This window comes from Hyperolius riggenbachi, chromosome 2 (genome assembly GCF_040937935.1).
Source record: "Hyperolius riggenbachi isolate aHypRig1 chromosome 2, aHypRig1.pri, whole genome shotgun sequence".
Classification (NCBI taxonomy): Eukaryota; Metazoa; Chordata; class Amphibia; order Anura; family Hyperoliidae; genus Hyperolius; species Hyperolius riggenbachi.
The window spans coordinates 288,256,392-288,281,046 of NC_090647.1; the positions used below are offsets into that span (position 1 = coordinate 288,256,392).

Genomic DNA, 24,655 nt, shown 5'->3' on the forward strand with positions numbered 1-24,655 from the left:
GGGAGGTTAAATCGGCCACAATACATCTTAATTCACTCAAATGATTCTTTCACAGACTGTGCCAATACTGGGAACCTGCCTGTTTTAAAAGGAAAATGCCCCTTCTTAAAGGAAATGTCGGGAAAATTAAGGGTAATCAAGCTCTACTTACCCATGGCTTCCTCCAGCCCCTTGCAGCCGACATATCCCACCCCGCAGCTCCGCTCTCAGCCACTGGCCCAGGGTCCCTGTCTGAGTAGAGGCCAACCTCGAGGTCGGCCTCTGCACCAGCGCGGACCATGGGCCGGCAGCCCCGGGTAAGTAGAGCTCGATTATCCTTCATTTGCCTGACATTTACTTTAAGAAGTCTGAGAAAGTTCTGCATGGATTCTAGAATCCTCCTAAGATTTTATCTCAGTCAGACACTATTGATAAATCTGCCCCAGTGTCTGGATACTCTGCAGGAGAATAGTTTTCAACTTATTGTCGTGCATTTTTGTAAAGACTTTGCCTAAGGTGGCCATACACTGGTCGATGTGCCATTAGATCGACCAGCTGACAGATCCCTATCTGATCGAATCTGATCAGATAGGGATCGTATGGCTGCCTTTACTGCAAACAGATTGTGAATCGATTTCAGCCTGAAACCGATCACAATCTGTTCAGCTGCTCCTGCCGCCTGTCCCCCCCCCCCCGTATACATTACCTGAGGCTGGCTCCCGGGCGTCTTCTCCGCACTGCACCGCACCGCTGTTCTTGCTCCATCCCGGCGCTTCCTGTGTTACTCCGTGACCAGGAAGTTCAAATAGAGCGCCCTCTATTTCAACTTCCTGGTCACCGGAGTGACACAGGAAGTATAAGCGTACACTGGGACATGCGGAAATGCGGTGCAGCGAGGAGAAGAGGACCCCGGAGCCAGCTTCAGGTAATGTATACATGCTCGGATCGGGCCCGAATCGTACGCCGCAAGCGACGCGCTCCTACCGCCGGGCGATCGAGGGTAATTTCCCGCACGGCGCGATCGACGGTCCGATCCGATTTCGGGAGGGAATCGGATCGGCGGGTGCGTTTAGCGCAAGCGATTGGCAGCAGATCCGATCCCAGGATCGGATCTGCTGTCGAAACGGCCGTGAATCGAGCCAGTGTATGGCCTGCTTAAGGATATTCCTTGTGATCAGATGGCCTACATTACTTCTGGTTAATAGAATTAAGCATTGATGTAATTTGGATGTTTTACTGTTTGTCATGCTAAGTTTAATCCTTACTTCCCTTCAGTGCCCATTGTTACATCAATAAACAGTCCTGTTTTATCCTTTTTGCAGTGAAGAGGCTTTTGCTTCCTTTGTGATTTAGAGTGCCACCAAGTGGAGCAAAGGAAAAATCCAAATCATACACAGATGACAAAAGCTAGTGCCATACATGGATATAGTCGATTAACTTAATATTAAACTGAAAAAAGCATGCTTGCTTTTAATTTAGATTTTATATGCTAGATAACCTATACTTAATCAGTGTATTAGATACATACATTTGTAGATTAGCCACTACACTGCAATCAGTGCCAACACTGATTGCTGGATTCTGGGAAGGCCACAAAGGTCATGGCATAAGATGGTAAAAGCAGAAGGGTGGCAGAACTCAGATTAGATAAGAGGTCACATGTCAGAGAAAATCATCTCTCCTGGTCATGTCTCCTGGTCCGCAGCCACTGCAGCTGCATACACTGTCTGCAGCCTGAAATACAGACTTCCCTGCATCTCCCTCACTTCCTGGGAGCGTGGTGTGATGACAGTTACAGCGTCCTCTGCTGTATCTGCTGTCACCTGATGATCCCATCCTCTGTATGCAGAGAGGGGCATTCAAGCTGCTGTGAGAAAGTGCAAGAGGTTCTGTAGTAGTTTCCTTTTTAAAAAGGAACTCAGTTTTAATTTTTAAATGTATGTGGGAATTGTATGACCTACCATACCTTATGTTTTGGATTTTTTGTGCTGTTATTGTTTTAACAAACTAGTGTTTTTCTAAAATAAATGCAAAGTACTAGGTAATTTGTGCTTCTTATGCCTTCACTTAGCTCTGCTCTCTGTAAACGCCTCCCACGCAGCTTAATACTTTTATTCAGGAAGCAACAGGTAGAATGATTTGACTGAAATTCCAAATGGATTTTGAAGGCACTGGCTAATGTAATTATACCTTTTTATGTATAATCAGGTATTTAGCTAGCTACAGAATTATTTGGATTTCTGCCCAGAATTCTACTTTCATTAATCTGGTTACTGATAAGAATAGTAGATGTCTATGGCAGATGATAGCCACTTTATGCTCTGTGCAGTCAGGCGCCACACCAGGTGTATGATATCGCCGCTGCCATTATTTCCAGCGTGATGGCAAATGTATTGCTTCATATTGCTACTGTCGTCTTCACCATAAGTGTAAATCAAGAGTCTTCTCATCCCACCTAAATAATAAAATAAATAACTCATTGTAACTCAAGTATACTTCTTCCCTAGAGACATGTCACGGTAGGCTCCTTACCATGCTCCATTTAATTGACGCAGCTTGTAATAAAGAGGTAATTAAATTGCGAGTAAAGCCTTAAGCGCTTCTATCAGCTAAACAAAGGACAAACCAAAACAAAGTTAAGCATTTATTAACTGGAAGTAATTCTCTCTTCAGATTTGTTTAAAATGCTTACTCTTGCCAACAGCTTTTCTGCAGCACCGCTAAAAATATCTATCAGGCTTGTTAGTTTTAAATCCTTTTCTGTTTAATGCGTCTGATGCTCCCGCTTTACGTGGATTAAATCAGTCAAGGTATTTTTGTGAGGTATAATTATCACATGACATAAGTAAATAACAATAGCAGCCAACCACCAAGCATAAATGTTTTGCTAGGCCCGTGTAGGCTCTCAGTGGCAGAGCTTGCTTTTTCTGTCTGTAAGCTCCTTATCCCTGCAAGCTCAAATTAATTCTCTATAGGGGGGAAAATGTGTGTGTGTCTATATATTTATATATTATTTTAAAATAACCTAGCCCCTGCTACCACTACCAAGAGTTATTAACCCTTAATCAACCATGTCGATAGGCAGAAGGACAAAGCCAGCAAGCACTAATACTAACACTTAATAGCAGGAGGTCTACCACCATCTCTGGTGCCTTAGGAGAAGGTGTGGGCAATAGAGTGAGGAGGACTTATGGTACCATCCCCTATTCCAGGAGACAACCAAATAGTCAACCCCACCTGGTTAAATAGGCGAGAAGAGCCATTTCATTACCATGAATGGTGAGCAGTAAAATAAATAAATAAATACAAATTCAACAATAAAAAAATATTTTGTTGAAATACACTTGGTTTTTAAAGTATAAAATTAAAACCACCATTATAATCTTCTAGCCATTGTACTTGCTGCAATTCTGCTAGGCACTGACCATGAGGCCTGCATCGACAGCAAAGTCAAATAAGCCTTGGTTGGAATGTAGAACATATTTTGAAGGAAGGCTCTTGATACCATAGAGCCTTCCCGGTCCTTAGTTTGTCCCGTTGTTCCATCGCGTACCCCATTGAATTCCTGCAACTTACTTCTTGGGCAGTCTTTGGACGTACTAAGATGGGCACATGATGTACCGCATGTGACGGACGAGCCGTGAAAAACTAGAATGCAATCACAATCGGTTTACTGCACCAATTGTCGTTACATTGCCCGCCATAGATTGTCTGTCTGTGGCTATCTGCAGTTAAGCCTGGGGTCCCTGTTGTCTTCATAGGTGTTAGCACAGTTCTTTTCATGAGAGCAAGTATGCTCACTGAAAAGGTCTGTGTGGTTAATTAACATGAACAAAAGAGTTCCCTTCCTGGCCAGTGACTTGTTAATTAGCCAGAGGTGTAAAACACCAAAAGTCCTTTCATCCAGAGGAAGCTTCCCCAGCCAGGGCTCAGACTTGTCGGAGCCATGGAGCCAGTTTAGGAATGCATGTAGTTATGATTTTTGGCCGGTTTAAGGAATACCGTTCATAGGAGAGATGTGGAAGTTATCTCATTCTGCTGGTACGGGTCTGGTGAATAGTTTAATATTAAATTGAGGCCACTGACATACCCATAGCCCGAGGTATTCCACTATTTCGTAACCGGACATGCGAACGCGCCCGAGTTTGATGTCCTATGAACTGTCATATTCTGAGGAGCATGAATCTGTGACCATTATGTGTGTGCGATAAGCATGAGCTGAGATATGAAAAATGTCATATTTGGTGCTCACCAGCCACCCACCCAGGGAATTAACCGCACCCTGTCCAGCCCCTGGGCTGGACCTCGTAGTGTTGGGCGAACATCTAGATGTTCGGGTTCGGGCCGAACAGGCCGAACATGGCCGCGATGTTCGGGTGTTCGACCCGAACTCCGAACATAATGGAAGTCAATGGGGACCCGAACTTTTGTGCTTTGTAAAGCCTCCTTACATGCTACATACCCCAAATTTACAGGGTATGTGCACCTTGGGAGTGGGTACAAGAGGGAAAAATTTTTTAGCAAAAAGAGCTTATAGTTTTTGAGAAAATTGATTGTAAAGTTTCAAAGGAAAAATTGTCTTTTAAATGCTGAAAATGTCATGTTTCTTTGCACAGGTAACATGGTTTTTACCGCCAGGCAGTCATAAATGTAATAAAGATAAGAGGTTCAATAAACAGGGACCGGTAACGCTAACCCAGCAGCAGCAGCAGCACACGTGATGGAACAGGAGGAGGCGCAGGAGGAGAAGGCCACGCTTTTTGAGACACAACAACCCAGGCCTTGCATGAGGACAAGAAGCGTGCGGATAGCATGCTTTTTACCGCCATGCAGTCATAAATGTAATAAAGATAAGAGGTTCAATAAACAGGGACCGGTAACGCTAACCCAGCAGCAGCACAGAGCACACGTGATGGAACAGGAGGAGGCGCAGGAGGAGAAGGCCACGCTTTTTGAGACACAACAACCCAGGCCTTGCATGAGGACAAGAAGCGTGCGGATATAGCAGCAATGCTTTTTGCCGCCATGCAGTCATAAATGTAATAAAGAGAAGAGGTTCCATAAACAGGGACCGGTAACGCTAACCCAGCAGCAGCACAGACCACACGTGATGGAACAGGAGGAGGCGCAGGAGGAGAAGGCCACGCTTTGAGACACAACAACCCAGGCCTTGCATGAGGACAAAAAGCGTGCGGATATAGCAATGCTTTTTGCCGCCATGCAGTCATAAATGTAATACAGATGAGAGGTTCAATAAACAGAGACTGGAAACGCTAACCCAGCAGCAGCACACATGATGGAACAGGAGGAGGCGCAGGAGGAGAAGGCCACGCTTTTTGAGACGCAACCCAGGCCTTGCATGAGGACAAAAAGCGTGCGGATATAGCAATGCTTTTTGCCGCCATGCAGTCATAAATGTAATACAGATGAGAGGTTCAATAAACAGGGACTGGAAATGCTAACCCAGCAGCAGCAGACGTGATGGAACAGGAGCAGGCACAGGAGGAGAAGGCCAAGCTTTTTGAGACACAACAACACAGGCCTTGCATGAGGACAAAAAACGTGCGGATATAGCAATGCTTTTTGCCGCCATGCAGTCATAAATGTAATACAGATGAGAGGTTCAATAAACAGAGACTGGAAACGCTAACCCAGCAGCAGCACACATGATGGAACAGGAGGAGGCGCAGGAGGAGAAGGCCACGCTTTTTGAGACGCAACCCAGGCCTTGCATGAGGACAAAAAGCGTGCGGATATAGCAATGCTTTTTGCCGCCATGCAGTCATAAATGTAATACAGATGAGAGGTTCAATAAACAGGGACTGGAAATGCTAACCCAGCAGCAGCAGACGTGATGGAACAGGAGCAGGCGCAGGAGGAGAAGGCCAAGCTTTTTGAGACACAACAACACAGGCCTTGCATGAGGACAAAAAGCGTGCGGATATAGCAATGCTTTTTGCCGCCATGCAGTCATAAGTGTAATACAGATGAGAGGTTCAATAAACAGGGACCGGAAACGCTAAACCATCCCAGATGTTCATTGGTCATGTTACTTGGTTGGGGTCCTGGAGTGTTGCGTAGTCGTTTCCAATCCAGGATTGATTCATTTTAATTTGAGTCAGACGGTCTGCATTTTCTGTGGAGAGGCGGATACGCCGATCTGTGACGATGCCTCCGGCAGCACTGAAACAGCGTTCCGACATAACGCTCGCTGCCGGGCAAGCCAGCACCTCTATTGCGTACATTGCCAGTTCGTGCCAGGTGTCTAGCTTCGATACCCAATAGTTGAAGGGTGCAGATGGATTGTTAGACACAGCTACATCATCTGACATGTAGTCCTTGACCATCTTCTCCAGGCGATCGGTGTTGGAGGTGGATCTGCACGCTTGCTGTTCAGTGGGCTGCTGCTGCATGGGTGTCAGAAAATTTTCCCACTCCAAGGACACTGCCGATACCATTCCCTTTTGGGTACTAGCTGCGGCTTGCGTTGTTTGCTGCCCTCCTGGTCGTCCTGGGTTTGCGGAAGTCAGTCTGTCTGCGTACAACTGGCTAGAGGAGGGGGAGGATGTCAATCTCCTCTCTAAAGTCTCCACAAGGGCCTGCTGGTATTCTTCCATTTTGACCTGTCTGACTCTTTCTTCAAGCAGTTTTGGAACATTGTGTTTGTACCGTGGATCCAGAAGGGTATAAACCCAGTAATTGGTGTTGTCCAGAATGCGCACAATGCGTGGGTCACGTTCAATGCAGTCTAGCATGAATTGAGCCATGTGTGCCAGAGTCCCACCAGAATCCTCATCATCCTCTTGTGAGCGTTGTGATAGTTGTTGTGATGCATCATAGTCGTCACCTTCCTCCTGGTCTGCTTCTGCTGACCATTCGCGTTGAATTGTGGAAGTCCAACGTGCACCGCTCTGGCCCTCGTCAGTGGTGGCATGAAACTCCTGCTCCAACTCCAGCTGTTCCTCCTCCTCTTCTTCGTCATAGCTGCTGGGGCCAGCGTTCCCTGAGGCGGATGGCCTGATGTTGGTACCATCACGCTGATCGTTTTCTCCTTCAGATTCCCCCAGTTGCATCATGACAGCTGTTTCCTTGATTTTTAACATCGACCTCTTCAGTAAACACAGCAGTGGTATGGTAATGCTGACTGAAGAGTTGTCACTGCTCACAAGCAACGTGGATTGCTCAAAATTTTGGAGGACTTGGCAGAGGTCCAACATGTTGGCCCAATCGGATCCACAGAAGCTTGGCAGCTGGCCGGATGCGCCTCGGTACTGCGCCGTCATGTACTGGACCACTGCACTCTTCTGCTCGCAAAAGCGGGCTAGCATGTGCAGCGTAGAATTCCAGCGCGTAGGGACATCACACAGCAAGCGATGGTGGGGGAGATTGAAGCGCTCCTGCATCTTGGCGAGTGCCCCCGAAGCAGTACTGGAAGTTCTACAATGTTTGGCCACTCGACGCACCTTCAACAGAAGATCGGCCACGCCTGGGTATGTCCTCAGGAACCGCTGAACTACTAGGTTCATCACGTGCGCCAGGCAAGGGATGTGTGTCAGCTTAGCCAACCTTAAAGCGCGAATGAGATTACTCCCATTATCACACACAACCATGCCCGGTTTCAGGTCCAGCGGTGCCAGCCACAAATCCGTCTGTTCCTTTATTCCCTTCCAAATTTCCTCCCCTGTGTGCTGCTTATCCCCAAGGCAGATTAGCTTCAGCAACGCTTGCTGACGCATGCCAACAGCTGTGCTGCACTGCTTCCACGATCCTACTGCTGCTGGGTTAGCGTTTCCGGATGAGGTACAGCTTTGAGATGCGTTGGAGGAGAAGGAGTCAGAGAGGTAGGTGCTGCTGTTATCCAGTGTGAGGGACGGCTGTGCAGCTGTTTGTGGCGTGGGCAACACCCGTGCCGTAGCAGGTGAGGAATCGCTGCCAGGCTCCACAAGGTTCATCCAGTGCGCGGTAAGGGAGATGTATCGACCCTGGCCGAACGCACTCGTCCAGGTGTCAGTGGTGAGGTGAACCTTGCAGGCAACGGCATTCTTCAAGCTTCGGGTTATTTTGCTGACCACGTGCTCATGCAACTCAGGCACTGCAGAGCGTGCAAAGTGGTAGCGGCTGGGAACCACGTAACGTGGGATGGCCACTGACATCATGCCCTTGAAGCTGTTTGTCTCCACCAATCGATATGGCAGCATTTCGCAGGCCAGAAGCTTGGCTATGCTGGCTGTTACTGCCTCCTCTTTTGCCTCTCACTTGAACTTCCACGCTTGTGGTGCCTGAAATTGCGCGCCGCCTACCTTGTGGCACAAGGCGAGCTCGTGCAGCAGTGGGTTCTTCAACAGACTCATCTGTGCTGCTGCTACGACGGCGATGTTCTCGTTCACAAACAAAATCTGGGTCTCTGTCCACATTGTCCATACCCTCCTCTTCCATCTCCTCAAACTCGTCATATGTCATTGTGGGCCGCCGCCGTGGAGTAGAGCTCCCCACAACAACCTCTGCGCAGCACACTCCAACGTCGTCTTCCAGATCTTGTCGGCCGACCTCCTGCAATTGCAACCCCTCCTGCCCAAATTGCTCTGGGATTTGGGTTTCCGAGTCCTCTTCGGACTCGCCTTGTATTTCAGTGCGCGGTGCATTTCCCACAGTTAACGGTTGTGAATCCAGGCACAACATTTCTGGCTGTTCCTCCATTGACCTTTGAAAGGTGGAAGTTTGTTGGGCTGGGAATAGCTCCTGCGAATACCCCATTGTGTCCTGAGGTAATTCATCGGACTGGTTATCTGGCAGTTGTGTGCGTGGTGTCGCTGCCGGTTGTGTCAGCTTTGTGCCCACTGGCTCCTTGTAACTGGCTGAGGACTCGGACCTCGTGCGTGATGTGCTGGTGCTGCTTAACCCACTGCTGGACGCTTGAGAGGTCATCCAAGTAATTATCTGGTCCTGTTCTTTTGGATTTGTGAGGGTTGTTGTCCTGGACAACATGGGCGGTATTGAGTGGGTTTTCTTGGGTGCTCCCCTGTGGCCTGTACGTGAACCGTCAGGGGAAACACCTCTTCCCTTGCCCCTCCCTCTTTCACCGGATTTCTTCCTCATTTCACTTATCCTTACAGTACACGCTGACTGGCAGCAGTACAGTGGCAGTACAGAAATGCTATACAGTACCACTATTCCCAGCAGCGACACAGAGCACAATGCTATACAGTGACGGGTGAGCGGTGTACCACTATTCCCAGCAGCGACACAGAGCACAATGCTATACAGTGGCGGGTGAGCGGTGTACCACTATTCCCAGCAGACACAGAACAGTACACAGAATGCTATATAGTGTGGCTGAACGAGCGGTGTACTACTGTTCCCAGCAGACACAGAACAGTACACAGAATGCTATATAGTGTGGCTGAACGAGCGGTGTACTACTGTTCCCAGCAGACACAGAACAGTACACAGAATGCTATATAGTGTGGCTGAACGAGCGGTGTACCACTATTCCCAGCAGACACAGAACAGTACACAGAATGCTATATAGTGTGGCTGAACGAGCGGTGTACCACTATTCCCAGCAGACACAGAACAGTACACAGAATGCTATATAGTGTGGCTGAACGAGCGGTGTACTACTGTTCCCAGCAGACACAGAACAGTACACAGAATGCTATATAGTGTGGCTGAACGAGCGGTGTACTACTGTTCCCAGCAGACACAGAACAGTACACAGAATGCTATATAGTGTGGCTGAACGAGCGGTGTACCACTATTCCCAGCAGACACAGAACAGTACACAGAATGCTATATAGTGTGGCTGAACGAGCGGTGTACTACTGTTCCCAGCAGACAAAGAACAGTACACAGAATGCTATATAGTGTGGCTGAACGAGCGGTGTACTACTGTTCCCAGCAGACACAGAACAGTACACAGAATGCTATATAGTGTGGCTGAACGAGCGGTGTACCACTATTCCCAGCAGACACAGAACAGTACACAGAATGCTATATAGTGTGGCTGAACAAGCGGTGTACTACTGTTCCCAGCAGACACAGAACAGTACACAGAATGCTATATAGTGTGGCTGAACGAGCGGTGTACCACTATTCCCAGCAGACACAGAACAGTACACAGAATGCTATATAGTGTGGCTGAACGAGCGGTGTACTACTGTTCCCAGCAGACACAGAACAGTACACAGAATGCTATATAGTGTGGCTGAACGAGCGGTGTACCACTGTTCCCAGCAGACACAGAACAGTACACAGAATGCTATATAGTGTGGCTGAACGAGCGGTGTACTACTGTTCCCAGCAGACACAGAACAGTACACAGAATGCTATATAGTGTGGCTGAACGAGCGGTGTACCACTATTCCCAGCAGACACAGAACAGTACACAGAATGCTATATAGTGTGGCTGAACGAGCGGTGTACCACTATTCCCAGCAGACACAGAACAGTACACAGAATGCTATATAGTGTGGCTGAACGAGCGGTGTACTACTGTTCCCAGCAGACACAGAACAGTACACAGAATGCTATATAGTGTGGCTGAACGAGCGGTGTACTACTGTTCCCAGCAGACACAGAACAGTACACAGAATGCTATATAGTGTGGCTGAACGAGCGGTGTACTACTGTTCCCAGCAGACACAGAACAGTACACAGAATGCTATATAGTGTGGCTGAACGAGCGGTGTACCACTATTCCCAGCAGACACAGAACAGTACACAGAATGCTATATAGTGTGGCTGAACGAGCGGTGTACTACTGTTCCCAGCAGACACAGAACAGTACACAGAATGCTATATAGTGTGGCTGAACGAGCGGTGTACCACTATTCCCAGCAGACACAGAACAGTACACAGAATGCTATATAGTGTGGCTGAACGAGCGGTGTACTCCTGTTCCCAGCAGACACAGAACAGTACACAGAATGCTATATAGTGTGGCTGAACGAGCGGTGTACCACTATTCCCAGCAGACACAGAACAGTACACAGAATGCTATATAGTGTGGCTGAACGAGCGGTGTACTACTGTTCCCAGCAGACACAGAACAGTACACAGAATGCTATATAGTGTGGCTGAACGAGCGGTGTACTACTGTTCCCAGCAGACACAGAACAGTACACAGAATGCTATATAGTGTGGCTGAACGAGCGGTGTACTACTGTTCCCAGCAGACACAGAACAGTACACAGAATGCTATATAGTGTGGCTGAACGAGCGGTGTACTACTGTTCCCAGCAGACACAGAACAGTACACAGAATGCTATATAGTGTGGCTGAGCGAGGTACACAGTGGCAGTAAACAATGCTATATATAGTGTGGCTGAGCGAGCGGTGTACTACTGTTCCCAGCTGCGACACACAATGACTGGGGGGGACCCTGGCTAGCGTGGCTGGAGCGCGAACTACCCTGCCTGCCTACCCAAAGCTAAACCCACAGACAAATGGCGGAGATATGACGTGGTTCGGGTATTTATTTACCCGAACCACGTGACCGTTCGGCCAATCAGAGCGCGTTCGGGTCCGAACCACGTGACCCGTTCGGCCAATCACAGCGCTAGCCGAACGTTCGGGGAACGTTCGGCCATGCGCTCTTAGTTCGGCCATGTGGCCGAACGGTTTGGCCGAGCACCGTCAGGTGTTCGGCCGAACTCGAACATCACCCGAACAGGGTGATGTTCTGCAGAACCCGAACAGTGGCGAACACTGTTCGCCCAACACTAGACCTGAGACTCCACCCAAAAATGGGGATCAGTCAAAAGTGTTTGCGAGGGACTCCTCCCTTATTCCTTCAAATTCCACCTTTATGGAAGCATGCTGCGACTCTGAGAAACAGTGGTGGCCATCTTGTCTGAACTTTGCTCCTGAACTGAACTGAAACCAAGAACTTTATGAGTTTTCCCAAAAGGACATACAGTAGCTTGCAAAAATATTCGGACCCCTTGAAGTTTTTCACATTTTGTCCTACTACTGCCACAAACATGAATCAATTTTATTAGAATTCCACGTGAAAGACCAATACCTAGTGGTGTACACCTGAGAAGTGGAACAAAAATCATACATGATTCCAAACATTTTCTACAGATAAATAGCTGCAAAGTGGGGTATGCGTAATTATTCAGCCCCCTGAGTCAATACTTTATAGAACCATCTTTTGCTGCAATTACAGCTGCCAGTCTTTTAGGGTATGTCTCTACCATCTTTGCACATCTAGAGACTGAAATCCTCGCCCATTCTTCTTTGCAAAACCGCTCCAGCTCAGTCAGATTAGACGGACAGCGTTTGTGAACAGCAATTTTCAGATCTTGCCACAGATTCTCGATTGGATTTAGATCTGGACTTTGACTGGGCCATTCTAAAACATGGATATGTTTTGTTTTAAACAATTCCATTGTTGCCCTGGCTTTATGTTTAGGGTCATTGTCCTGCTGGAAGGTGAACCTCCGCCCCAGTCTCAAGTCTTTTGCAGACTCCAAGAGGTTTTCTTCCAAGATTGCCCTGTATTTGGCTCCATCCATCTTCCCATCAACTCTGACCAGCTTCCCTGTCCTTGCTGAAGAGAAGAACCACCAGAGCATGATGCTGCCACCACCATATTTGACAGTGGGGATGATGTGTTCAGAGTGATGTGCAGTGTTAGTTTTCTGCCACACATAGTGTTTTGCATTTTGGCCAAAAAGTTCCACTTTGGTCTCATCTGACAAGAGAGCCTTCTTCCACATGTTTGCTGTGTCCTCCACATGGCCTGTGGTAAACTGCAAACGGGACTTCCTATGCTTTTCTGTTAACAATGGCTTTCTCCTTGCCACTCTTCCATAAAGGCCAACTTTGTGCAGTGCACGACTAATGGTTGTCCTATGGACAGATTCCCCCACCTGAGCTGTAGAGCTCTGCAGCTCGTCCAGAGTCACCATGGGCCTCTTGACTGCATTTCTGATCAGTGCTCTCCTTGTTCGGCCTGTGAGTTTAGGTGGACAGCCTTGTCTTGGTAGGTTGACAGTTGTGCCATACTCCTTCCATTTCTAAATGATCCCTCGAACAGTGCTCCGTGGGATGTTAAAGACTTTGGAAATTTTTTTGTAGCCTAAGCCTGCTTTAAATTTCTCAATAACTTTATCCCTGACCTGTCTGGTGTGTTCTTTGGACTTCATGGTGTTGTTGCTCCCAAGATTCTCTTAGACAACCTCTGAGGCCGTCACAGAGCATCTGTATTTGTCCTGACATTAGATTACACACAGGTGCACTCTATTTAGTCATTAGCACTCATCAGGCAATGTCCATGGGCAACTGACTGCACTCAGACCAAAGGGGGCTGAATAATTACGCACACCCCACTTTGCAGCTATTTATTTGTAAAAAATGTTTGGAATCATGTATGATTTTCGTTCCACTTCTCACATGTACACCCCTTTGTATTGGTCTTTCACGTGGAATTCCAAATAAATTGATTCATGTTTGTGGCAGTAATGTGACAAAATGTGGAAAACGTCAAGGGGGCCGAATACTTTTGCAAGCCACTGTATTTCCATGAAAAGTATTTTCTCCCTTTTATTTTTTATAATGTGTTATCATTTGTCTCTATAATTGTTGATTTTAACGATTTTCTGTATATATGAATTATTTATATTGCATTTTTAATAAACGACACTACCGTCATTTATTCGTTCAGCTACCCTATTATTCAGCCGCACAAACTGAACCCTGGTCTCTGAAGAGTCGCTACTATTGTTGCTGGATAGACAGAATAGAGTGTGTTTAACCGTTTTATTTGCAGGTCAAGAATCAACCAGTCAGGGGGCTCCTCTGTCCCATGGTAACAGAGATCGTGGCAGTTATACCCTGAAATAGGGTGTAAATTGTATTACCGTAACTCACAGGCTCCCTTATAGTCAGGCTGCTGCCAAAATTTCAACGGTTTCCGCGCACCGATTGCGACCACAGCTTGCATGGTCTGTGTGCTGAAACCGATTGGAAGGCATTTTGCGGTCCGGCCACTAGGGGCCCTGTGACACAGCCCATGCACAAGCCCACACTCGTACGCGCATAGTATGGTCACATTGTCTTCAGAGGTATCCAAGATGCAAGTACTTCTGGAAGCTGCCCAAAGAGTGCCAAAGCCAAAGGGCCAATCAGGTTTAATAATTATTATTATTTTTTATTTATATAGCGCCAACATCTTCCGTAGCGCTGTACATTGTGCAAACAAATAATGGGGAACAAATATACATAAGAAATACAAGACACTGTACAGTCATGACATTGAATAGAATAAATACAAATACATACATAGATGATGTGTAGTTGGTACATGTGCATATGTTAAAATTACAGCAGTATGAGAAACACTAGGAGGAGGTCCCTGCCCTTGCGAGCTTACAATCTAGAGGGTAGTGGGGAGAATACAACAGGGAAGGCAACACAGGGATTAGTGAGTGAGCCAGTGTGCCTGCAGTGCTGCCTATAGCAAATTATAGGCTTGTCTGAACAGGTGTGTTTTCAGAGTATGTTTGAAGGTTTCCAGACGCGTGACATGATGAACCGGCTGAGGGAGAGAGTTCCAAAGGAAAGGAATAGCCTGTGAGAAGTCTTGGATGCGAAAGTGAGAGGAGATGACGAGGCTGGAGGACAAAAGGGTCTCCTGTGAGGAATGGAGGGTCCGGGTGGGGAGGTAACTTCTGCCTTCATAGCAACTGAGCCAATGTGACAGACTGTTACTAAGGCATATGCTTGAGAAGAAGGGGTGGGAGACTTTTCTTTTTTAAAAGTCTTTTTTCTACTCACCACTTTTTACACACTGCATACATACATACTGTATATAAGGAGTTAATGCTGTTTTTAGGCATTTCAGTGCATGGCCGTGGTACTATTTTTTACTAAATAAATACTGTCAACTACCTACAGACACCTGATGCCTTGTGATGCACAAGCTAATGTGCATATTTGTACCATTTCATTTCAGTGGCGCTAATTGCAGTTCCTGTGTGTGGTTTCCATGGGAGTCTACAGTCTCTTCACACAGTAATTTTGCTCACAAAAGTAGAAAGAGTTCTAAAAATAAAAACGTACCATATGCCAAAGATCAGTAATGAAATCTTATCAACCTTTATTAAAATTACAAAATTGAAGCTAAAAGGGAAATTATTTATTAGCTGTAGGTATGACAATTTCTCACATGTTACACCTTTACACATTCATGCGATAATTACATGTATTACTGCTATTCAGCATATGAAAGAAGCGACTGAACTTGTATGATTAAATAAAGTGATATACAATATACGACTATGCAGCAATAAGCATACTGCCTATAATCCACATATAAGGAGTTAAATATTTCTGATTTAGAAAATGTAGGAAGTGAGCTCTCAGGTTTCTTGAAATGTATTATTGCAAGAAAATGCATTTAGGCTTAACCTGGGGGGTTTATTACGGTGTTGCAAGTAGCTAAACTATGATAGCTTCATGTTGTGTTTTAGAGTGTGTAATAATGAGAGAGGCTTCTTTCACATTTGGTGGTTATCTCCTGAAATTTCTAAATTCTAAGAAAACGTATACCCTTCAACCCTTTAAGCTGTAAAATTTCAAACCCCAGTAGTGACTATTATTGAGAATACCTTATGACCCAGCCAGAAAAAAATGATACACAATAACATTTTAGCTGTAAGAAAAACCTGGTTTCCTGCAGTCCTGGAGACTGTAAAGTATTTCCCATGAGACATTTTTGAACAAATCAAATGACATATTTGAAATTGGAAAATCAAAACTATTTGAGATGATGCATGCATCTCCATTCTGAGAGTATAGATGCCATTGAAATGACTGTATTGCCTTCTTTAAATAGGAGATATTTATAACCCATGTGCTTTCAACAAGATGTTTTTTTTTTGTTTCTTATGCATACAACAAAAATCTTGGTGGTTTTCCATAACTTAACTAGGTATCATGTGCTGCTTCTGCACTGACATAGACTTGGCGGAGCAGCTAAAAGAAGCGCAAAAAAAATAGCTGCCCCTAAATGGTGGGCAACAGGACCCGCCCGCTATGTGAACTGCGGCTATCAGCTGCGGGCACAAAGTGTCCGTTATTAGTAGCCACAGTTTGCATACCGGGCAACCACTGCACCTGCTATCTAGCTGGTGCCCATTTATGTTGTGGGATATTAAGGTTAGGTATCACCAGGGAAGTTATTAGTCGCCCACCAGGGGGTGGGTTAATAATTGTCCAGGGGAGGTTACTAGTTGCCCACTGGGAGGGTTATTAGTTGGCTGGGAGGGTATTAGTTGCCCATCAGTTGGGGTTATTAGTTGCCCACCAGGGAAGGTTTTTGTGTGAGACTAGCGAGAGGTTAGGTTATAGTGAAATATCAGCAAATATTACCAGTATTTCACTACATCAATTAAGTAGAAGAATGGCTGTAAATTTACCAATATTCTACTACCACCATTTCATACACCCTCAACGAAAACATTGTGTGGTTTACTCCGTGCCCAAATTAGCGTGTGGAGGTTTTAAATGTACGCATACTAGGGTCATTCAGTTACATTCACTGAACTGATGAAGATCAAATAACTTGAAACAGATGTATGAAAGTTTGTATAGGTAACTCTGTAAAGTCTGTGTGTAGATGTACTATAAGCTTTTCCAAATACAATGTGACCCAACCAAGAAACAAAGAAATGATTTGCAAGGCTTCACCAACTGTCATGATGTGATCTTGCTTTGTTGATATTCTGATAAAGGCCTGATAACACTTTGTGTTTAATATGAAACTATAGGCAAAATGTATCCTCTACCACAATTCATTAATAACATCACGCCATAACAGCATTTAGGAACAAATCCCTGTTTTGATAAGGTATCTAATAGAGTGATTAAAGGTTTGGAGGCTTATCAGTCACTTTATTGATGCTGTACAGCAGAGTTCTTCAACCCTGTCCTCAAGGCATACAAGAGATAACGGCGCCGGAGACTTGGGCGCAGGACACAGCTGGTATATTGCTGATCCTGCTTCTGTGCAAGTCCGGGCCGTGTTAATTACTATTCCCCCTCCAGGCCGCCATGGATAGTGGGGAATAAAATAATTCGGCTTCCAGCAATTGCTAGAAGCCGAATTATTGTTTTAAAAGCAACTTCAGCTCCGCCTTCTGACGGCGCTGAAGTTACTCCCTGTGCCTGCCATAGCCGTAGTTCCTTTTACGGCCTATGGTGGCGCCGGCTGCGCCCAAGTCTCCTGCGCTGCTGCGCCCAAGTCTCCAGCGCTGGATTCAGCGTGTTCGGCCCTCAAGGCCCATCAACAGTGCGGTAATTAGTGTCTCACCAGAGCTGATTAACTACTTCTGTGGATTTCCACAAAACATGCACTGTTGGTGCGCTTTGGGGATAGGATTGGAGAACACTGCCTTAGAGAGGCCCCAGATTGTTTTGGATTAATTATTGCTGGAGATAAGATTAAACTAAACAGAGCAGAGAGCTTCTCTAAAACTGCTTAAAGAGGAACTTCAGCCTAAACAAACATACTGTCATTAAGTTAGATTAGTTATGTAAATTAAAATAGATAGGTAATATAATCTCTTACCCACCCTGTTTTAAAAGAACAGGCAAATGTTTGTGATCAAGAGACACAGTTACAACTGTCCTGTGTCCTGATCACCCCTCCCAGCTGCGTGTGCTAGGCAATGAGAACAACAACATCAGAAATCCCATCATGCTTTGTACAGTATCAGGTGGAAAATGCCTGGGCAGATTTCTTTGATGGGGCGGAGGTTAGTTTCTGTGCAGCTAAAAATGAGGCTTGGGTAAGAAAAACAAAGTTCTGATGCTGTGAAACTGTTAAAGAAACACCAAGTCTTTTCAGTGCTGCTGAGTAGATCTTTAGTCTGTAGGTTCACTTTAAATAACTGTAAGTAGACAAGAGATGATTTTGCTCACTGAAGAGCTGGACTGGAAGAGCTGGACTGGATAATATTCATGCAATGCAGTTCTCAGCACTGATGCACTATGATCTAATGAGGATTTAGGATTTTAAAAGACATTTCTTTGAGTCAAAAGCATGTAGGGTAACTATAATCTTGTTATTAATGATTTATAAAGTGCCAACGTATTCCGTGGCATATAGACAATAAAGAATAGGAAAACATGTTTATATTGTATATGCCACATGGTACACAGCTATCATCATTGTCTTCTTTTGCAGCACATTCTGCTGAATCTGCATAACTAAACTCATTTTCCACAAGTAAAGACTGATCAAAATATGTCAAACAACTGATGGATATTGTGAGAAAGGTTGAAGGAAATTTTCCAAGTAGGGGCAAAAAAAAAAAAAATATATATATATATATATATGTACGTACTTGCTAACAAGGCAATCTGCTGTGGATCCTGTGTAATATTCTACTTCATCCCTAGCTGCATCTACTCTGCATTCAGTCTTAAAACAAAGCCACGTGTAATAATACGTGGATCAACAGCAGCATTGGAAGCTGTGTTTGATGGGAAAATGGATATTGAGGATATGAAAAATGGAGGGCGAGAGGAGCGGGAAGAAATAAAACTGAGGTATTCATGCGCCTTCCAAATATTTTTAGGCAGACCTCAAAACCATTAGTGGTAAGAGGGCTGGAAAGCAATCATCCCCTCATTGCTCGAAGTGCATGCTGACTAAGCAGGATTCAGTTGTCGCTAACAGCACAGTATAACTTACAATGAGGAAGGAAAAGAACTGAGCGGGAAATAGTGACTGTATAATCCCCATTCTTCTATACAAATAGTCATTTGTACAATAAAATGCTGCTAGATAGAGGTAAGATGTCAGTTTAAAAAGTATTAAAAAAAAAAAAAAGTTCTACCTGTCTGTCACCCCTTGTTGCAATGTATGTATCCCTATTTATGTGCTGCGTAATATGTTGGCGCTTTATAAATACAATAAATAATAATAATAATACCTACATTTCTTAGATCGATCCTTTAAAGAAAGCTTTTTCCTTGTTTAGTTTCCATATATGGTGAGTATAGTGCTATTTGGTCTGGGCTGGAAGACATGCATTTCATGCTACTGCATGCAAAGTCTTGCTTCATTCATAGGCCTACCTGCCCTATCATGCCTTGTGCTGTCTCCAGACATTGCTTTTTTCAGTCAGAAAGGCTTCTAATACCAAACTATAGAGTAAGCTCAATGAATTAACTGCTTGCTTTATTCTGTCTAGACCAAACTAGTTAATGAAAAGCAAATGCCTGCATTGATTGTGCAATTCAGTGCAAATTCTTCTCCTCAAAAAAATAAGAGCACGCAATGTGTTGCTAAGATTTTCTGTCAACAAATCAAGCCTTCCTCTCTTTCTCTCTGTAGCGATTTCATTGTTTTGCCCAGGCTACTGTTAGTGTGCTGCTTCTTAAAGTGCGTCTTCACCTTTCCTAAGAGAAATACAATTATCATATCATACATTTTAAGTGTCTTAAAAAGCCGTATTACACTGACATGCTTGTGACTACTCTAGTACAGAGCATCTGGTACACTTTGGTAACACCTGCAGTTCCCATGTTATGCTGGGAATACACGGGTCGTTTTTGTGGCAGATAGATGGTTAGATAGATAATTTCCGACATGTCCGATCTCCCGTTCGATCGTTTTGCCGATTGATTCCTAAAAGAGGTGAATGGAAAAAGATAAGAAAAACAAGCAGAAGATAAGAGAATCGAGTGGTGAATCGAGTGGCAAAACTGTTCGAACGGAGAATCGAGCGGAAAAAATGACTCATGTATTCCCAGCATAAGGGCTTCTACCTGTGGTATAGCCAGGCATTCCCACACACAGACTGCCAAAACCTGTAGGCACAATTCACAAGAAGGATGCAAAAGATGGTGGTAGGTTGGCACTGCAGTACGGATACAATCTAGCTACGGAACATGCACTAGTGGGGTAATAGGCTCCTCCTCTTTGTAAGCCTTTCGTCAGCGTGCTCAAGCTGGCTGTAGCAGTAGATAGATCAAAAATTGAGAAAGGACAAAAGCAAAGAGAAAATTTGCACTGCTGCAGTGGCTCAATTTATTGTAGCAAAAGCCGGTATCAAAAAGTTTATGACTTTGTGCGAATAGCATATAAAAAGTTTTTGGTACACATACCAGAGTGAGTGAGGAGGCGCTGTGGATGATGGTGGGTGCTGGGTACAGGATGCCTGACGGCCATTTCGCGCCTAACTGCGCTTCTACAGAGGCTGTGAGACAATTCACAAGAAGGTAAGGTGTTTTAACTTATAATTTACATTATCTTGTGAGCCCTTGTGAAATGAAGTTGGTCATTTCGGCACCCAGCACTCAGTGCCAAGCACAGAAGCTTGGTGCCGCTATAGCGCTAATGTGGAGTCCATGCAATCACTAGACCCCAAATTACTTATCCCTCAAGTTGCTATGACTTGGAGGGGGAATAGTATTTAATCCCGCCTGGAATTTGAGCGGCAGCAGGGTGAGCTGTCATTCAGCTCACTCGGCACCCAAGTCACCGGCGACTTTATAATATGTGCGCCTCAGAGAGTCAGTTTGTGACATTACCTGTTTAAAGCGAATCTGTACCAGAAAGGTTTGATACTCACCCCTGTAGAGGGAAGCCTTTGGATGCTACAGGGGCTTCCCCAGTCCTCAAAAACCAGCGCCGCTCACCAGGACCCTCTTCTTCTCATCATGTATGGGCTCCAGAGCAGGGACAAGGTCCTCCAGCACCCAAGGCTGAGACACCAAAGTGCGCCCCTCCATTCCTCCTACCCCAGCCATCACACACTGATTGCTATTACACTAAGAGGCGCCGCCCCACCAACACCTTAATATCTAGTTATCTGGCTTGCAGTCACTGCTATGTAACCCCTTTTCTTATTTCTTTCTGCTTCATACACAATTAGGAATGACAGCTGAATGAATTGTGCGCCCCCTCCTACACTGCGCCCTGAGGCTGGAGCCTCTCCAGCCTATGCCTCGGCACGGCCCTGATGGGCTCCTCATCATGTATGAGCGTGGCTGCACTGCACAGTGGACCGTAGGGTTCGCTCCTGAACAGTAGTGCAGTCACCCTGCCTGTAAGTCCAGTTAAAGGGAGTCTGATGCCATAAAAATACCTCTTTTACTGGCCAGTTATCTTAAGCAATAAGATCATAGCTGATATGCTGCATCCCCGTGGCAGAACAAGGTATTTATAGCCCCAAAATCCCGGGGTAAAATTCCACGACTTTCCAGGTGATGGCTTTTGCTGCCTGGGGGAGGCAGAGCTTAGCGCTGTAGCTCTGCCTCCAGTCCAGTCAATCTCTGCCGATCTCCACCCCTCCCCACCTCTCTCAGTGAAAGAAGAATGAGAGGGGCAGGAAGAGAGGGAGATCGGTGGAGATTAATTCGAGCAGAGGCAGAGCTAAAGCACAAAGCTCTGCCTCTACCTAGAAGGATCACCGAATTTTGCCCGGGGATTTCATTGGTATAAATACATCATTCTGCCGTGAGAATGCGGCAAATTAGCTATGATCTTATTGCTTAAGATAACTGGCCATTGAAAAGATGTATTTTTTATGGCTTCAGACTCTCTTTATCCATGTCCTGTTTGTCAGTCCAAACCCTACACTTGTTCCACAACCCTAGCAGTAAGTTCATGTGACCCTGTCTTGCCTTCCCAGCTTTGCTCCAGTTATCCTGTCGGTACAGCTAACTCTGTCCTACCTGTCAGTCTGGACCCCAGCCTTACCTCAGTTACCCTGTGTTGTCAGTCAGCTCAGTTACCTTACCCTTCTTGCCAGTCTGGATCCCATTTTCATGTCACTCAGTTAAGTTACCCTGCCTTGCTAATTATACTGCTCTGCAAGTCAGTTCTGTTACCCTGTCTTGCCAGCATGCTAGCCCAGGCCCCAACCTCCTATCCCTATCCCTGTACTGCTAGTTAGTCAGTCTAGTCATAATCCCAACCAATCAACTTTGTTTTTGTCCTGCCCAGAGTAAGGCCTATCTTGCCCTGCCCTCAAACCAAGAGCTGTCATTTATGTTTCAATATCCAGATTCTCTACACTTCAGGGTTCACTCTACTGTTCTTCTCATCACTGGTGGAAGTTGTCTCAGGGATCGTGACCTAGTGACTATTTGCAGCAAAGAAGTCTGCTGCCCACTAGGGGTAATGGCCCATTGCTCCTTGCAGGTTGCTTTGATGAAGTATAGTGATTACTTAGATTTTAGTCCTTATGTTGTGTACCGGTCAGTCTGACTCCTTTCTCAATTATTACAGTACATTACTCAGCAACTTGTACTACAGTAACTCTCCTGTAGGACTGGAGCAAACATTATACCCTTCGCTCCCCATGTGCATCAATGAACCTTAGCTTTCCATCCGTTTTCTTTACCTCATTTGAACTGAAGATGGTGTTTGTACCAGCAAAATGTTTTCAAATGACCTTATGTTTTCATGGGATATACCATGACCTTGAAAAAGGGCCAACATTTACAGACAAGTTTTGTAGAAATTTGTAGCCCATGAAAATGCGGCCCAATAGATATGCAGGTATAGACCTCTATTGCTAAACAATAAAGCATACTAAAAAAGTACATGTGTGCAACATCTGTTATGTCCATATATGAATCTGTTTCTTCTTGTGAGTTCTGTAATTGGAGCAGTACGTAGGGGAAGTTTTCAGCAAAGCAGGCAAGCGTGTCTGTCTGTTGCATTCTGTGACTGGCATGAATGAAAATAAAGCAGTTTAGTGCATGGCTCTGTTCCACTTTCTTTTGATTTCAATGAGCCAGCTTGCTGAACATTATGAGGTAAATCCTAAAATGTTTACACAGACTGACCAACCTTTTACTCAGCAGTGTTGGATCACTTAAGCCATTTTGATATAGTAGTGAAATCTGTTAAAACTGAATTCAAGGCATAAATGTTTTCTTAGTTCTATTTAGGCACTGAGCAGCTGATCTTGTTTTACTTTGTGTAGGCAGTCCTTGATTAGTTGAAGTTTAATAAATTACTTTTTAAAATACCTTGTCAGAGGCCAGTTCACCACAGACTGCCATAACTTAAAGCTAGAATCTTTTCGAGAGTTTGGTCTTGGCCTCTCCCCTTTCACTCTGTATGTTAAAAATGATGCCCAACCAAGCAACAGCAGCATTTTTTAAACAACTTAGTTTTAGCTTCAGGTAACATAACAGTACATATATATATGCATAAATATTTCTAGCTGAATGATCCTCCATTGACAGAAAAGGGCAGCATATGGATGGGCCACTTTGCTCTCTAATCTAGTAAATTTATATTTAGACCTTTTCTAGATGCTGAGCTAGGTATCAGTTCAAAAGGGCGCCTGGGCCATCTGTTTAAAAAGGGCACTGCCTTAGACTTCAATGTTATTTGCGCCAAATCTCGTCTATAAGGTGGTAAAAAGGGCGCACAAGATTTTTTGGGCTATAAAAGGGTGCCCTTTTATAGCCGAGATGTTTTTATGGCTATAAAAGGGCACTGGATATAGCCAAGATTTTTTTTCAGCTATATAAATGCAGCCACAAGATGGTTATATCAGCAGGTGACTAAATTTGGTTATATCCATTAGTTCGGGTATATAAGTTAATTTGGTTATATCAGTTCAAAATAACATATACAGTATGTTTGACATGAAATGCATTGAAGATTGGTCACTGCCATGGGGATTAGAGTTAGGCACCACCATGAGGGGTTAGGCATCACAAACGAGGGGGGTCTTAGGTTTAGGCACCTCCGGGGTGGGGGGTCTTAGGTTTAGGCATCACCAAGGGGGTCCTAGGGTTAGGCACCACCACTGAGCTAAAAAATGTACATGTTTTTGGAATACTATATTTCTCATCATTCACAGTCTTTGAATTCTTTAGGCATGATAGGGTTAGTATGCATGGTGCTTTTTTGCCATGATACATTGCTGCTGAGTTCTGTTTCCTACACTGTTATTTCTGCAGTTGGTTCCTGACTTAGTAAATTTGGTGTGATTCCTTTGGGTGGTTTTGACCCTGGTGTGTGCACAATGTTGAATTCTCTCTACTTTGACATGGCTATGGACTTATCGTATGCCTATAGAGATCTAGTTTACATCTACACTAGCTGCATATTATTTTTCACCTTAGAGGGTGCAAATGTGAGAAACAGGTATGTATGATGCATGCAGGAGGAAGAGGACATAAAATGACACACTAAATAGAGGGAGACTATGTGAAATACAATAATACGGGGGGGGGGGGGGACAGACACAAAGATAGAGGATATTGTAAGGGGATAAAAAACACTTCAGGAGACCCACAATACGATGAATTGGAAGATGGGGGAAGAGGAGTACACAAGAGCAGGAGGTATAGGGATTGAGGATAGCATGTGGCAGGCACTCAGGCAATACCTAGAAAGATGTAAAAACCTGGAGGAGTCTATTATTTTGGTTGCTGTTCTGCAACCCAGTTTTGTGAGTACGCAATTGTATTCCTTCATGTTGTCTCATTATTATACTACACAATAAGAGGCTCAGTTTGTGGAGTGGCAGCATTGGGCTACTGTACTGTAGAAATTCATTGTATGTAATTTCTAGCAGGTGGCTGCCACTCACTTAGAAGTATGTGCAGGAATCAGGTGCCATTCCACTATTGTACCAAATACTTGCAGCTGCATGTAAGTGCATGGCATATCCAAGGAGCCAGGTGATGG

General features: G+C 45.0%; 1 protein-coding gene across 1 annotated transcript in view; it reads left to right on the forward strand.

The window, feature by feature from the left end:
* Positions 1–24,655, forward strand: part of COL16A1 (collagen type XVI alpha 1 chain) — a 296,365-nt gene that overhangs the window by 64,192 nt on the left and 207,518 nt on the right. The window lies entirely within an intron of this gene.